Source organism: Xenia sp. Carnegie-2017, unplaced genomic scaffold (genome assembly GCF_021976095.1).
Source record: "Xenia sp. Carnegie-2017 unplaced genomic scaffold, XeniaSp_v1 HiC_scaffold_4, whole genome shotgun sequence".
NCBI classification, from domain to species: domain Eukaryota; kingdom Metazoa; phylum Cnidaria; class Anthozoa; order Malacalcyonacea; family Xeniidae; genus Xenia; species Xenia sp. Carnegie-2017.
This window is the reverse complement of record NW_025813504.1, coordinates 3221913-3238517: the sequence shown is the minus strand read 5'-3', so window position 1 is coordinate 3238517 and position 16605 is coordinate 3221913. Positions and strand designations below refer to the sequence as shown.

The 16605-nt window shown below is 33.0% G+C and overlaps 2 long non-coding RNA genes across 2 annotated transcripts; both read left to right on the top strand.

Moving 5' to 3' along the window:
• Positions 1 to 6683: 6683 nt before the first annotated feature.
• LOC124455783 lies at positions 6684 to 10708 on the top strand. Its single transcript, XR_006952023.1, has 3 exons — positions 6684 to 6771; positions 8922 to 9029; positions 10676 to 10708. It is a non-coding gene; the product is annotated as an uncharacterized LOC124455783 (long non-coding RNA).
• Positions 10709 to 10719: 11 nt separating this feature from the next.
• LOC124455782 lies at positions 10720 to 16213 on the top strand. Its single transcript, XR_006952022.1, has 3 exons — positions 10720 to 10851; positions 12028 to 12246; positions 16181 to 16213. It is a non-coding gene; the product is annotated as an uncharacterized LOC124455782 (long non-coding RNA).
• Positions 16214 to 16605: the final 392 nt, after the last annotated feature.

Below are 16605 nucleotides of genomic sequence, written 5' to 3'. Positions count from 1 at the left end.
TAAATCAGTCAAAAAATATCAGACACCTTTTAAAAAGTTTCTTTTTGTTGACCAGTGTTATATACCAGCATTCAGTAAAGTGTATATTCAAGGATGAAAATATTTTGACCATTTCTCCCCAGCAAAGCTATGAAATATTAATGGTGTTCTTATATACTGTCTAAAATAATAGAAAGTCGAAATTCTCTTTACCACTCTTTCTTCGGGTAAAACTTAAAAACGGCGTAAAATTACCATGTTTAATATATTATGAAATCAGTTATATTCATCTGAATCGAATTTTGGATTTTGCATATTGATCAGTGCAACTTCAGCCTGGGCCACACTATCCTCTATATTGACGAAAACAAAAACGAAACAAAAGTTCGTGAACGAAATGCATGCCAGACACGTCAAAAAATTTCAAGCATGTTTGCAAAGCCAAAAAATTTTTGGCCAATAAGCAAGCGGCATTTTTGACGGATTAGAAACAATGGCGATCTCTAAAAGAAAAAGATTACTTCTTCTTAAGAAAAAGTTACTGCTTTGAAAGTTGAAAACAAGCAACAGCAAACGTTGATACTGGATTCATCCAATTAATAAACGACGTGATCGCCTTGGACTATTTTAAAAACATTATTAAAGAATTACAAGAGCCGAACAATGTAAATAGACACATAGGGCCTGTTTACACTGGTCGTTTAGATCGATCCTATAGGGAGGGCTACTGAAAAGCCCTATAGGGAGTACCTAATGTTAGTCATTAAAGTTCATTAAAGTTCATCTGAGATCGATCCGGTATATATGTGAACGTAAGTGAGCTTATTTCGATAGAAAGGTTTGGCTCCCATGCAGTTTCCGTAAAAACGCAGACGCAAATTTATCTCAAAATTTAAAATCAAAACAGAGAAAAAAACTTAGAAAATGGCGCAAAAACGAGAGGTTTGGTCAGAAAAAGACTGTTTAGCCCTCCTCTCGGTGTACGGTACAGAAGAAATTCAACAAAAGTTGAAAGGTACCAACAAAAATGGTGATATTTTTAAAAAAATCAGCATTATAATGAAAAAAAAGTGATAGATCGTGATTGGACGCAATGTAGAACTAAATTCAAGCATATGAAATCTGAATACAAAAAGTTCAAAGACACATTATCACGATCAGGAGGTAGGAGAGGCAAGGAACCTAAATTCTTTAAGGTTATGGACAATTTCTTGGGTGACAGACCAGAAGCAAGGGGTCTAAAAAACGTCATCGATACATCTGATGAATCAACGTGTTCATCAGCTGATGCTGAAATAAAAAGCATTAACGTGCATGATGATGATGGTAAGTTATCGTGGATGAGTTGATATCGAGTGTTTTTTGGCAAATGAAAATATTGCTTTTGCGTTTCATAGCAGACGAGCTTACAAGAAAATACGGACACGGGAGGATCATTGAAAAAAATGTCCTCAGTGCGATGAGTTTGTGGAGCTTATGACAGCCGGAGCTCATGTTAGAAACAGCACTGCAGTATACGCTGATGATGATAGACTTGTTTGCCCATATTGCGATTACATTAAAGCAGGTGAATAGAAGAGCATTGGATGTGTGTACTTTATTTTGTTTTATTACGTCGTAACATTTATGTGATATGTTATGTAGATATCAGTAACGCAGATGAGAAGTTACCTAGTGAAGCAAATGAGGAATCCCTACCATTTCAATATGAAAACAAATCAGTGCCAAGGAAAAGAAAACCAAGGGGAAAGGCAAAGCCCTCCATCATGCAAGTGGCATTCAAGAATGCAATGAAAGAGCACAAAAATATTTCAAGGAGTCCGATGAAATGTTTTTGTCGAAATGAAAAAGAAGCAAAAAGAGCGATAGTTGCGAAAGGAAGAGCTTAATGTTTATAAGGAGTCAATGTCACTTCTTGCAAATGCAATAGCAATGAGGTCTCAGCCTGTGCAACAACCATTCTACAATGTTCACCATGATGCTGTAAGTCAACAAACATATTACAAACTTTGATTTAATTCAAGAACATGAGTAATTTAGATATCATCAGCTTATTGTGTTATCAAAACTCAGTTAAAGAATTTCTAATTTCTCTGCACTTGCGCCTGTATTCTGTAAAACAAATTTTGAAATTTCATCATCAGGAATAAGTTCAACATAATCTGCAAAATTTTTGTCAGTTATACTTTCACAAATATTGTGTACAACACAACATGCTGCAATTTTCATAGGCAAATGATCTAAATTTGTATAATTCTTGTTAAGTAGGCATCTGAATCTTTTTTTTAAACGGCCAAATGTACACTCCACGACTTGCCTTGCTCGACTTATGTAGTAATTAAATTTCTTTTAAGCAGGACTGAGATTGCCATTGTTAGGAGGCCTCTTCATGAACCATGGTAACAGTGGATATGCTGGATCACCAATAAGCATGAATGGTACATTGCAGTCACATATCTCTTTTCCTCCCTAGAGTATATCAAGACCATTAATTTTCTAGTGGCTATTATCAAAACTGCAGTAAAATTTGCCTCTGACGTAAGATAAGCTTTTTATTATAAGAAATGAAAACTTACATTTGGAAAAAGTTTTCCTGCTTCAGCTTTTGCAAACATTCACGAGTTTGACAAAACTCTTGCATCATGGACTTGACCTGGCCACTTTATGCAAATGTCAGTGAATCTTCAAAATTTTTTAAATATATATTTTTTACCTTTTAAGTGTGTGTAATTTAATTCACTTTGTGTAACTTACTCACTCAACTAGTTGAAACACATGTCTAAATTAATAAAAAACCTATTTTACATCAGTCACTGTTAAACTCCACCATGGGATCTAAAATTGTTAGAAGGTGAAAATGTCAGTTTAATAACAGGGTGGCAAAAACTTACTAAGTCAACCTTGACAAAAGCAGTACGTTTTGGTACCTGTATTGATGATCTACAACAGCTTGGAGAACAATAGACTAGAATCCTTTTCGATTGTAGTAAACTTGTGCAGAATTTGAAGGTGCTACAATATGAATATGAGTTCCATCAATGGCTCCAGCGCATTGAGGGAAGCCCCATGTCGGTAGAAAGGCATCAGCGATAATCTGCAGTCTATCGCCCGTTGGCCATTTGATAACAAGACACAGTAACACGTCAACAATAGCTTGGCAAACCTCGTTATCGATTTCACAGGCTGTACTTTTCCCTATACCAAAACGCCAAGCTAAAGAACGCAAATCTTCATTGGTAGCCAAATGCCAAAGACAAATTCCTACTCTTTTTGGCACAGGGATAGCCTTTCTGAAAGTTGTATGTTCTCGCAATAAAGTGTCATTGATCTTGTCGAAAATGAAATCGAATGTTCCCTTAGACATACGAAAATTTTCTAGCCACAACCCATCATCTTTCCACATATCGATAGTTTTTTCCCAGAACAAACCGGTGCCTTTGCTTGCATCCACCCAGAAACGTCTTTCACGCATTAATTTATTTCCTAGAGCGTTACTAAACCAAAAATAAAACTGGTCGTCCCTTCTTTTACTTCGCTGTTTTCACAGTTTCAAAATATATTTCTTTTTCCTTTCACGACGCATTCGCATCTTTTTGTGGTATTCATATGTAATATTGAAAATGGTTGCGATCGCACTTGCAGCTAAATCGAGAGATCGGAGCACAGACGCCACATTGGGATTGCAATAATACAAATATTACACTTTGTTGTGAAGGAAACTAGCTCAGCTTACGTGTAGCGTCAGTTAAGTGTGAACGCTGACAAATTTGAGCTTGGCAATTCACAGGATCGATTTTCATCCCGCCTACCTATGATCTCAGCAAAGAACAAGATCATAGATAGATGAGATGTCTCGCTAACCGGGCGCATATGAACAGGCCCTAATTCAAGGCAGCTAGTTACGTCGATCAAATGATAATAATTTAATAATTTTCCTCAAGATAGTCGTTGGAGGTCCGTTAAATCTGTGTAATATACTTGTACACGCCATAAGTTGCCTCTCGTTCTGAAATGTGCAAAGATGTTAAGTAATATTATCGATTCTTCATCGATGTAATAGTAAATATCTCAAGGTTTGTTAGGCACACCTAAAGATGTAAAATGTTAATGCATATTTATTTTTAACGTTGAAAATTTAAATGCCACGTCAATAAAATTTCATTCAACCAAAAGCAATCTGTAGCTACTAACCTCGACACAAAAAGGGAGAAAAAGTCATACGATAGGGAGATTAATGTTTGTGAGTGATTTTGATATTTTATCTTGATCATAAGTTGACAAATTTTACTAACTACAATGAGATACTTAAGAACAAAAATATTCTTTTTTTAGTTAATTAACTCATCATATATGAAACGTGCAGCTGCTTGAACAAGATTATATTTCTCAGTTTTCCCATTATTGTTAAATTTTCGTGTATAATTTTCACACGTATATGAAAATTAAATTGCATGGATACATACAGTTGGACATTGATTTGTTTATTATTCTTAAAAAATCACATATTTTGCATTGGTAAAGACTAAGTGGCTAAAATAAACATTGTGTATGAACCCTACTTAATTCAAAAAACTTTTATATAAATACGAAGGTTTCCCTCTAAGCATTATGCCCAAGAAAATAAACAGAAGAGACTATATTTCCAAGTAATTCTAAATTTCGAATGCATCTCTTGTGTGACACGCACGCACTTATTGTAAAATTTCAATAGAATTAAAACTCACTGAAAGGCGATACTGAAGGAAAGAAGCTAACTTTGATCCCAATGAAACTCACGGAATGCAAAATATATGGCTTTGACAGTAATGTATGCCTATGACACCACAACAATGTATGTCTTTGACACCACAAAATGGCTATGACAACATGCAATGACATGGCTATGACAAGATGGCTATGACAATATGGCAATGACTCCACAACAATAAATATAATGTTTTGCAAGCTAAGCAGTTGTCTGTAAACTATTGCACGACTGTAAACGAAAGCTTTATAGCAGATAATCAAATAAAAGATAGTAAGAGAAAAAAATTGTCAAATTTCAAACTAAATAAATTCTAATACCGACGAATCTCTTCATTAAAGCTATCGAATGTATAAAGCTTGGTTTGCATGCATGTCACAAAAATTTATACATTTTACAATGAGTTTCTTTTGGAAATGTGTTAATGTGTATGAATGTCGAAATAACATCTATTCTTTATCGATGTATTAGTAAATATGTCAGCGTTTGTTGGACACACCTAAAGATTCAAAATGTTGATCTTTGTTTGAATTTAACTGCCACGTCTATGGCGCGCCAAGATGGACAATATTACCAAAATCGAAAATATTTACAACGAAACACATTATCGTACGTCGAAAATAATATACTGGCAACTTTTTCAATATTTGTAAAACGAAACGCAAAAATATAAAAGAAAACAAAAATTCGTTTACCATAATTTATATGTACACAACGAAATTTATTTTTCAAGTTATGAAAATTATTTTTATAAAACAAAACTCGTTTATATAAAACGAAATTGACATTCATAAGACGACATTTTCTTTGAACAAACGACATTTTTTACTTCTTTTTTGCGACTCCTTTACCGTTTTTCTGGGCAGCTCTCTGAAATCAGCTTTCAGAGAGCTGAGTGATTGCTGCAACAAGGTTTGTCAAGTTATGTAAGTTCCTTCGCGAAGACATGCTCAAAATTTTGTAGTGGATGGCACTTTGCAGGCTACGAAATAATGGCTGCAAAAAAGCGGTAAAAAATGTCGTTTGTTCGAAGAAAATGTCGTTTTATGAATGTCAATTTCGTTTTATATAAATGAGTTTCGTTTTGTAAAAATAATTTTCATAACTTGAAAAATAAATTTTGTTGTGTATATATAAATTATGGTAAACGAATTCTTCTTTTCTTTTATATTTTTGCGTTTCATTTTACAAATATTGAAAAAGTTGCCAGTATATTATTTTCAACATACGACAATGTGTTTCGTTGTAAATACTTTCGATTTTGGTAATATTGCCATCTCGGCGCGCCATACACGTCAAACAAATTTAATCAACCAAAAGCAATTCGTGCCGACATTTATACAATGAGAAAAACAAGTACTCGTAAAAGATAAAAAAGTGATGTCTATGTTTGCTTTATGATTTCTTATAACTGTTAACTTCTAATGAAATAGTTGCGTTTATTGAAGAAAGAAAGTTCGTTTAGATAAGTGACAATATATATAACTTGGCGGTGGAAGATACAATAACTATGATGATATAATCGTTCCATATACGTTTTCGATCACGTGATATTTACATGTTACAACAATAACAATGTTTATTCTTGAATATACTATAATATATCAATATGTCGACAATTACCAACTTAAAATTTTAAAACGTTAATAATTGTTGCGATTCTCAAAACAATAATTTCTTTTAACATAATTAATTCATAGAATTTTTAACAATATCTTAGAAGTCATGCAAAAGATTTGATATTTTAGCACAAGATAAGATAAAGTAGCTAAGTCACTGCGTGAACCAAATCATGCAAAATTTTCGTACTTCAAGAAATAGAAAATGAACTCGTGCAATTGAATAAATAAACCCTATACAAATATACGAAGGCTTCCGTTTAAGCAATGTGCTTAAGAACGCAAAGATTGAAGCACTTTCAATTTCCTGCATTTTAAATTTATAAATTCATTTCTTGTTTGAGACGCTTGCACTTCTTGCAGAAATCGAATAAGAGCAGAGCTCCCTGGAAAAAGTTCCTTAAGAAAACTGCGGATAAATTAAAACAAGTACGTGCATTTATCAATTGTATTTATCAAATTTATATTACATTTTTATTGAAATGTGCTCGTATGTAAATATTTTGCTATTTTAAATTGGCGCTTTTCTTTAAGAAGTTACTCTCTTTAAAGTTTGGTAAGCCTGTTCTTTGTTGCAGTATGAACTCTTACGCAACGCAGGTGCTTATATGCAATATATTACAGATACACATTACTTTTAAAAGCATGAGAGATGACATGTAAAGCGTAAAAAGACAAAATACGGAAGTGGATCGTACTGATCCCCCATCAAACTATCGTTATACAAAATATTTACACAAAACGTTTACGACAGTAGTTTTCAGCCAATTACATCAACTATAAAAAAGAGAAAAACTTAAGATTCATGATATGAAAGAAGAGATGCAGATTATTTCTTTTTATTATGTGACAAGCGCCACTTCTTCAAAATGGCGCGCTTTGATTGAATCCGGTGCATTATTCTCCAGTAATCGACCACGATCCGAAATGCATAACTTTACACTCAAGTATAAACAAACTTCGTAAAGCAAACAGCAAAACCCAAGAAAAAACATAAAGAAGAAAAATTTATAAGCTTTTGCTACCCATGCAACTGCTCTCATCTGTCCATTTTCTCAAACTAAGAAAACAATTAGGCTAAATGATTACCTTCGAATGACTACTACATCTTTTTATAATATAGTCAAGAAAACCATTGATATGTATATAATGGGGCATTACGTATCCAAGTATAAATTGAGAGCAGAACGTAAATGTCATCGGTACCTATTCGTAAAACAAAGAAACAAAGTTACTCTTTTTTGTTTTTCTCCTTTTACATTTTTTATTACGCATTGACTATTGAAACAATCAGGAGAAAATCAGGTTTTATAAGAAGAATTTTAAAATTGTACTTTAATATAGTTAAGTGATTTTAATCTCTATTGACTCATTTATATCCTGGTAATTTTATAAACGTTGTCATTTTCTCATATAATAACAGAAAATTAATTTCTTTCTACGATTCTTTAACAAATGATCACATAAAAATTTTGTTGTAGCTAATTAAGTGAATCTTGTTGGCCATGCGGACACATGAACATTTTAATTTGGATACGAGATTGCAATTTAACAGTTAAAAGCTAAATCACAAGTGTTGTGATCTTTTTAAAATATTTATTGCCATTCCTCGCTCTACACAGCTCTATATAACAACTAGCTATAAGTCTAAAATTGCAAAATCTACAGATATTTATACTCTTTTTTAAATTCAATTATTCATAATATTTTTCTGTATGAATTCTAATGTGTCCCATTTGGTTTTACTTTAAAAGCTAATTATAATAAATAGTTGTATCATACTTGAATTGTTTCTTACGACAATTAACCAGGGTTACCCACAAAATTTTGCTTGCATGTAAAGGTATTTTTGGATGTCGTAAAGAAGTCGAATATTGCATATATTTATATGTATAATTTATTCACAAATATAACTATGAAAACTTTTGATATATAAAAAAAGCAAATTTATAGATTTTTCTTTGATTAGAATCAACCATGTAAAGCAAAAAGCACTTCATTTTCTATTTGAAGATTATTTTAATTTTATTGTCATTTTGATATCAAGCTGTACATTTAAATTATAAATTTTTTGCCTTCAAGACAATAAAGTTTTTAATTAAATTTTTAGATTTTCTACTGATATTAGTAACAAATAAACTCTTCAAAGCAACCTTTTGTATTTTTTTTTGACGTATAAAATTGAAGATTGAACGATTTATTTAAGTCCTTACTGAAAACGGACTACTAGATTAGACAAAAATTTGGCAAGAAATTAATTATTACTTATAGTTATCTCACCAAACAGCAACATAATTGAGGCACACATATTGGCATGCCGTTTTAAACCTATTTTCATACTTAAGTTCTATAAAATTTTGAGAAATGAGAAATAATCACAAAATGAGATGAAATGAAAAAAACGGCGACTTACCTCTCAGGAAAACAAAACAAAAGCGTTAACATTAAGATAATTAACAAAAAAACTCCTTGTGCAATTGCTACAAAATATGTATATTTGCACATACTATTTATTCGTTCTCTCATATGCATATGTGTAAATCAGTAAACCAAATAACCACATATTTGCAATTATGTAGATTTTCGCCTCATTTTCATCTTTCGATACCACGAACTATAACAAAGATGACAAATTTTAGTTTTGGATTTTCGCTCCTACTTGTAGTTATCTATGGATCTATACAAATGTAAGTTTCGTGTGCTCGTGTTTGTTTGATTCATGTTTTTCGTCAGATTTTATGTTGATAGAATATAATAAGTTTTTGCTTGTGTTTTTAACTCTTTTAGCTGTTCATTTAATCCCATCTTGACACTTGACACCCACCTTTCTCATATATATTATATTCCTCGCAAAATCTATGCAATTTTTACACGACATTTTTCTTTTTTTCTAGAAAGGCACTATCATCTTTGGTAACTGTCTCCACTAAAATCCTCTTTTCTTATCATTACATAGAGTGGCGAAACCAGCCCGCAAGTTTTGGTCCTGTAAATTTTAGTTTATTAACATTATTCATTTCTTTAGAAATCTGTTGTTTTTGCAGTGAGTGATTACAGAAAAATTAACATAGCAGGACCAAATTTGCAGGCTGACTACATCATTGATTACATGTGCAAACATTGCTGCCCATCCTTTTTTAATTTTCAACCAGTCCTTATGAATTTTGCTTCGATTTGCACGTTCTAATTACTGTTTCTGTCTTTGTAGTGACTCCAAGTGCTCACTTGACTATTCTCAACTCGGCTACTTCCAGTCGACCCTTTTTTCAACTGCTACTGTTATAGTTTCCACACCATAGATTATCGCCGTTCTGATAACACTCTTATAAATCTCTTCCTTTAATTTAGCCGATAGTTTCTTATTTCACAGCACACACTTAGAACGGCTTCACACAGCTATAGGTCCATTCTCTACAAAAATTTTACGATAAACAGTCTTTCAACATTTCTCCTCACAGTCCCATAGCTCCCCAAGATCTCATTTCTTCTGTTCATTTTTCCAACATGCCATTTCAAATCAGCTTACATCACAATTCTTTCCACCTTAAGTATCTTTTTATATGTATCATCTAGGACCTGTCAGAATCTTTTTTTCTTTTTGCCACTCATTTATTCAGCCGTACAAACGCTCTATTTATGTCAACCACTATTCTACTTTTCTCAATCCTTAGACATAACAAACTATATGTTATTCTTCAAAATTCCCAACTACCTCCAGTAAATGATTTTTGTACCAATGCTTGTTATTCTTTTTTTAGCATTATTGTGCCACAATTTTTTAAGCTTTATCCTAAGTATCTTGTTTTTGCTTCCCTAAATCTTGTGTCCTTAAAACAAGAAACCTTAATCTGACTTTTCCCCATCATATATATCACTTCTCTTTTTTCTCCAACAAATTACCTATTATGTGTTCACTCCGAAGATTTGTTTTTTCACTTCTCTTTTCAACTTTCTGTCTGTTTTATTTCTTTTTGCATTTTACTTCTTCTTCTTCTCGTAGTTTTTAAATTAGCATGTCCATCAGCAATTTTTATGTTGAAGGCAATGATAACGGACATTGTTATCTCGCGATCCTATTGAGTCAGGAAGTTTGACTTTTTGTAGCTACGAAAGATGTCTTTCCTGTCGCAATTCCTTTCAATTGCGTTCAATGACACTCAGATTGTTATAATTACTTATCCACCAGGCATTTGTTGTTGCTCATATGACATAAACTCCAAGACAGTCATTCAAGAGTCATTTGCGTCAGAAAAAATTCTATTCAAACTTAAATAATTAATGATATCTATTCAAGTTTAATTAGCTGTTTGAAAAATGATATTTTCATCACCAGGAGTCATTCTTTGTGCTGTGATAAAATCAAAAGATTGGCTGATTTAAATATGGATGCTTATCAGGTACTGTGTAAGAAAAATTCGTCACTTTCTCCTGATTGCTGTGATGACATCAAAACAGAAGTTAAATCATATGAAAGGTCGTATGCATCATTATGCTTAAACAGAACTGACGGTACGTAGGCAGAAAAATATTTCTACTTATTTATGCTTGTAATTAATTTGAAAATAGATTGTGCTTCGATATTTAACATTTGATTGATTACTTCTTGTCTCAAGCTACCTTGCGCTTCAAATAAAATATATTTGTATTCATTGATTAAAGTGCATATAAACCTTACAGGATTTTAGTATTGTTTGAAAGAACAAGTAGTGAAATTCAAAAAAATAAATTGAATTACATGTAGTCTATATTGGGAAACTGCTGTTAAAAATCCAAATTTACCATATATATTTTTCACTAAGGGGTCTGGTATCAAGTTCGTGTCGTGACGTCATGTAAGGAACACTGTTCGCACGGCTCTATTTAATTCAAGACAAACTGTCTGCTGTAAATTATCCATAGCGTCCTTTTTTAAAAAATTGGCTTTATTTAGGTCGGCATTTTTATCGTTGGATTCATCAGAAGATAAAATTTTTGACGTAGACTTCGACAGTAGTTTTCATCAGCAACACTAGGCTCGAGTGAAAAAAACACATGTGGCATAATATTTACTTTTTATATCCGGAGGTAAGACGGGATGTTTCTAAGACGAGTTGCAAACATCCCACGTTTATACAAGTTTTTTCAACGAGACAAAAAGTAATTGAGAATAAGAAACCATCATACCACGTCTCCTCAGCCTTGATTTGCCAAAGCCTTTGTCTTTAGCGGCATCCGTACTTCATTGTGTGAGCTTTGTAAGAAATTCAGACAATACAAATCTCGCTTTCAGAATGGCATATTTAATACTTTGTATTTGACTTGAACAAGAAATTACAGTGATTCCTTCTGAACTTTGACTTCCATCTATCGTTTTGTTGACCATGCTGTTGTGATTTTGATTAAAATGTGGCTACAATTATTTATATCCTGTTGAATTTGACAGGTTTCGTATCTGAATATTGAAAAATTTGACTCTCGACAGTTCTAACCCGTTTTACTTACATGACGTCAGCTGGACGCGCAGGCCCAGTCCCATATCGGTAAAACTGAGCGCTTAAAATGGTATATTTTTGCAAATTTGACGGAGTTTACAGCGCAAACTATTTGTCTGATTACAGAAAAAATTTGGATTATGGCCTTATAAAGAACACGTAAGGTTTATATGCAATTTAAATGATTCAATTCAATAGTTGTATTGTAATATAGTTAAGTTCCGTCAATTCATTGCAAGATTTACAAATCTTGGAGCCACTGGTCGCCACGGTCCAACATCAATTGGTCAATTTTATAATGGTCAGGATCACGAAAAAATGGTAACCGTATCAAAAGGTATCCAGTATTGGACAGTGCCTTACACAGGAACTTATGAAATTACTGCTGTCGGTGCAGTAGGGGGTTATGATAATTATGGCTCTGCTTATTAAGGTAAAGTTTTTAAAGTTTGCTACTATTGTAGTTTCCTATCACTTAATTGGAAACTCAATTTTTTAAGACAATATTATTACACTACAAGTTGCTATCGTAAAGGAAAGTGCTGCTCGGGCTCCCCTTTTCACCCATGGGATGAGTGCTTAGAAGAAATGAAGTCAAGCGCACGGCAAGCCGACGGCAAGCTAGAGCAAGCATAACTATATCCACTTCCCATGTTTTACTTGCGACGATTATAGAAACATCCTCGAAAACTTTAACATTAAATTCATTGCTATTATGAATGAAAACCGTTTTTATTAGATTGTACTATATCTTCATTGTCGTCCTAAGGCTTTGTGAAGAGTAACATTGTCGTTCACAAATAAATGAAGCAAAGTTTACTCCGTATATGAAAAGAGTAAACCATGTTTACAAGATAATATACAACTGACTGAATCTCTAATTTTGGGCCAACAGCCGTGTAGTTTTGTTATTATGGTAGGACTATATTACTCTTTGTTATATACTTAATTTGTGAACGGAGAGGCTTTACACGTGGCAAGTATTTTTTGACCATCCCATTACACGTACGTACATAATTTAAAACAAAAATCATTTGACATGCTGAAATAGTTATACTACATGAAACATTGACTCTAATAATATAAGGTCACTATTGAAAGTTTTTACATATTTATTGTCTACTTGTAATAGCACATTAGCTAAATGTACTTTTGTCCACCATGCGGTTAATGAAATATTTGTGCCGATAAAAGTGTACTTTTGTCCACCATATGTGATGCATTAAATGAAGTATTCTTGCCGTAAAAAGCGCCGATAACAGCATGAAAGCACATTGCTTTTTTATCTGAGTGGATCGCCTTGATTCAAATCAGCAGCTATTAATGTAATCATATTAATGCTAGTATCAGGTATTCGAGGAGAATTTGCTTTCTGTCCGTTTGTCAAATCCAAAATATAAACAACTTAATCTTAAAATGTTTGTTAATGTTTATCAACCGAAAAAACATGCGTGCTCTACTTAATGATTTTATCACCCACTCCCCCACAATCAAAAAATGTTCTAAATTGTGACGTCGTGCCCTAAATAAATCTTGCGGGACAGACGACAAATCCGAGTGTTAAAAAGTACATAGATGACGTGAAAAGACTGGGTCGAGAGAATTAGGAATTATGAATAGTGTGTTGCATCGTTCATGCTCGGCAGGCATTTTGCGCAGGCGTCAATGATAGTTGAATACTTTACGACACAAGTTGTAACTTGACGTAACAATTTATTACAAAAAAATTTGAATTTATCATACGGAAAATCTAATATAGTGTATTCATCAGTCGCCAATTTGGTTTGAAAATTGCATATAGTGAAAAAAATTTCTGCTAATTTCATGTACCGTTAAGCATCGATACTTTGATGTACTCCCCAAACTTGGGCGATTTGACGTCACATGCAAACGCTCCATAGAATTAACAAGCCTAGATTGTGTGATCAGTTTCGTTAAATTTTGCTAAAATGTTAAAATATGCTCAAAATGTTCTCAAAAATTTAAAATGTTGCTCACAATAAATTTTCTATTGTATTCTTGTTTGTATAAACAACTATGAAATTTCTTTAAAAATACGCCCGCTGATTAGTCGAATGCTTGAAAAAAGTGCTTCTAAAGTTGTTGCACGTGACATCAAAGCGGTCATGATGGAGCATTCAATTTCAAAATCACAGCACGAGCCATGATTTTACCCCAGACAAGCGTGTGTAATGTTTCGAGATTCTCACGGAGTGAAAATTGATTAATTGAACAAGCAACTCGAAGAGAAAATGAACAATAAAATCGAAAAAGACATTTTTTTGTTTGTTGTTGCATGTTTGTGTTGACATTTGATCAATTTGACCAACAAATTCAGTTGCTTCCTTCTTTGCACTTATAATAACGTTCGTAATAATGTTTTTGCTTAGGCTCTATTGAAATAAACAAGATGAGTATTGTTTAATTCTCATTTAATGTAAATAGATTATTGATCTGTTGAATTTCTATTGTTTACAACTTCGTTTTTTATACAGAAACAGTAAAAAAATACGTAAACATGCTTAGAAAACAAACAATATCTACGTAAAACATGTTTTTTGAAGCCACAAATATTTATTAAATCAAAGTTTGGCAGCCCGTGAAAGGAAAAATACATGAAAGATAACTAATCTTATATATAAATACCCCCAAAACAACTTCTCTGTTCTTAAAAAAAAAGTGCAATGAATAGTTTACCATCTTTTCAACAACTTTTGGTTGTCAATGCTTTTAGTGCTCATAAAGAAGACGTTCAATGACTCTTGCCTAAATTCAACTATCTAAAGAAATCTTGTCAAGTCTATCGGCGTGTGTTGAGTCAAGAGAAATAAAGAAGAAGGCAATAGACCTTTCCTGTCAATATGACCAAAAATATCTTTTTCGTGTTTTTTTTTGACCAAAAAAATCTTTTTTGGGATTCGAACCCATGACCTCTGCGGTGCCGGTGCAGTGCTCTCACCACTGAGCTATGAAGTCACACAGTGGTGAGCAGGTCAATATTGTTGGGCTCATGAGCAGGTCAAAACATGAGCCCAACAATATTGAACTGTGTGACTTCTAGCTCAGTGGTGAGATGGTCATGTTCGAATCCGAAGTCACCTGATTTTCCAGGTCCTGAGACGATTGCTTAAATTGTCCAGCTAAGTGCGAAGATCATATCTCATTTAATTTCAAAACACCGCACTGCATAAAACATTCATATGACATTCAAAATCTTTTTTGTGTTATTTTTGATGAAAAATATCTTTTTCGTGTTTTTTTCGTGTTTTTTTTTCGTTTTTTTTTTGACCAAAAATATCTTTTTCGTGTTTTTTTTTGTGTGTTTTTTTCTTTTTCGTGTTTTTTTTTCGATTTATTTTTAATCTTCTCTTCGAGAAAAGCAGCACTTCAATGTTAATCCTGTGATTGTCACCATGATTTTCAACTCGTTATTCTGGGGTGAAATCTCGCGTGTCTGGGGTAAAATCACGTCTTTAAATAACTATTAGGGCAATGAATAGTTTACCGTCTTTTCAACAACTTTTTGGTTGTCAATGCTTTTAATGCTCATAAAGAAGACGTTGATTGACTCTTGCCTAAATTCAACTATCTAACGAAATCTTGTCAAGTCTATCGCTTGTGTTGAGTCAAGAGAAATAAAGAAGAAAGCAATAGATCTTACCTGTCAATATGACCAAAAAGATCTTTTTCGTGTTTTTTTTTTTGAAATAAAGGCCGATTTCTTGTTAATTTTCTCTTCGAGAAAAGCAACACTTCAATGTTTATCCTATAATTGTCACCATGATTTTCACCACGTGATTCTGGGGTGAAATTTCGCGTGTCTGGGGTAAAATCACGTGTTTAAATAACTATTAGGGTTTCGTATTACAGGCAGCGTTCCATGTATTTTAGTTAACTGTGTTAGTGAGAGAACATCAAAGTGCCGATGCTCAAAATAACATGAATATAACATAAGTTCTTTTCATTAAAATGCGATTTTCCCACAACATAGCGACCAATGAAAACACTCTATAGCTTTATAATGCACAGAAACTTCTCTAGAAAATCTAGGAGACTGCATGGTTTGCGCAGAAAAATTGAATAGATAAAAAATACATAAAACGTCATTTAAATGATGAATTTAATGACGAACATTTCTTTTCAATATATTTTTGAAAAGCCTATTTTCTAAAGAAAATACAAACAAAGAATATATCTTTTCATTCCAATATTTTTTTCCTGTGAAACAAAGTACCCGTTCTTTTTCATTTTCAGAAGCTTGTGCTTTTATGCGAGGCATGGAGTTCCAATTAATAGAATTATTTCTTATACAAAAGCAATAATTTTGATTTGTTTAACGTTATAATTGGATAATCTATCGTTTTTAGGTCTTGGAGCTTACATGAAAGGAGACTTTGAAATAAAGAAAGGAGAAATTATTGAAATTCTGGTTGGGCAAACGGCACTCGTCAATACTCGTTCCAAAACATCCGGAGGTGGCGGTGGTTCTTTTGTTGCTAGGAACAACAATGTACCACTACTGGCTGCTGGAGTTGGTGGCGGTATGAAAAAACTGAACAAACGTTTAGATAACTGTGATGCGAGCACTAAAACATCTGGAAAAAATAATAAATGTGTCACACCTTGCAAAAATTGGGTAAGAGGAGTAAATGGGCAAGGAGCAAAGCGGGCTGATTCAGGAAATTCAGGTTGTAGCAGATTTTAAGATTACGGTATTTAGGCTCACATTTTAAATAATTTGAAATCATTACGAGAAAGACTTTGTTGCTAAGGGATACTGAATTTAATATTT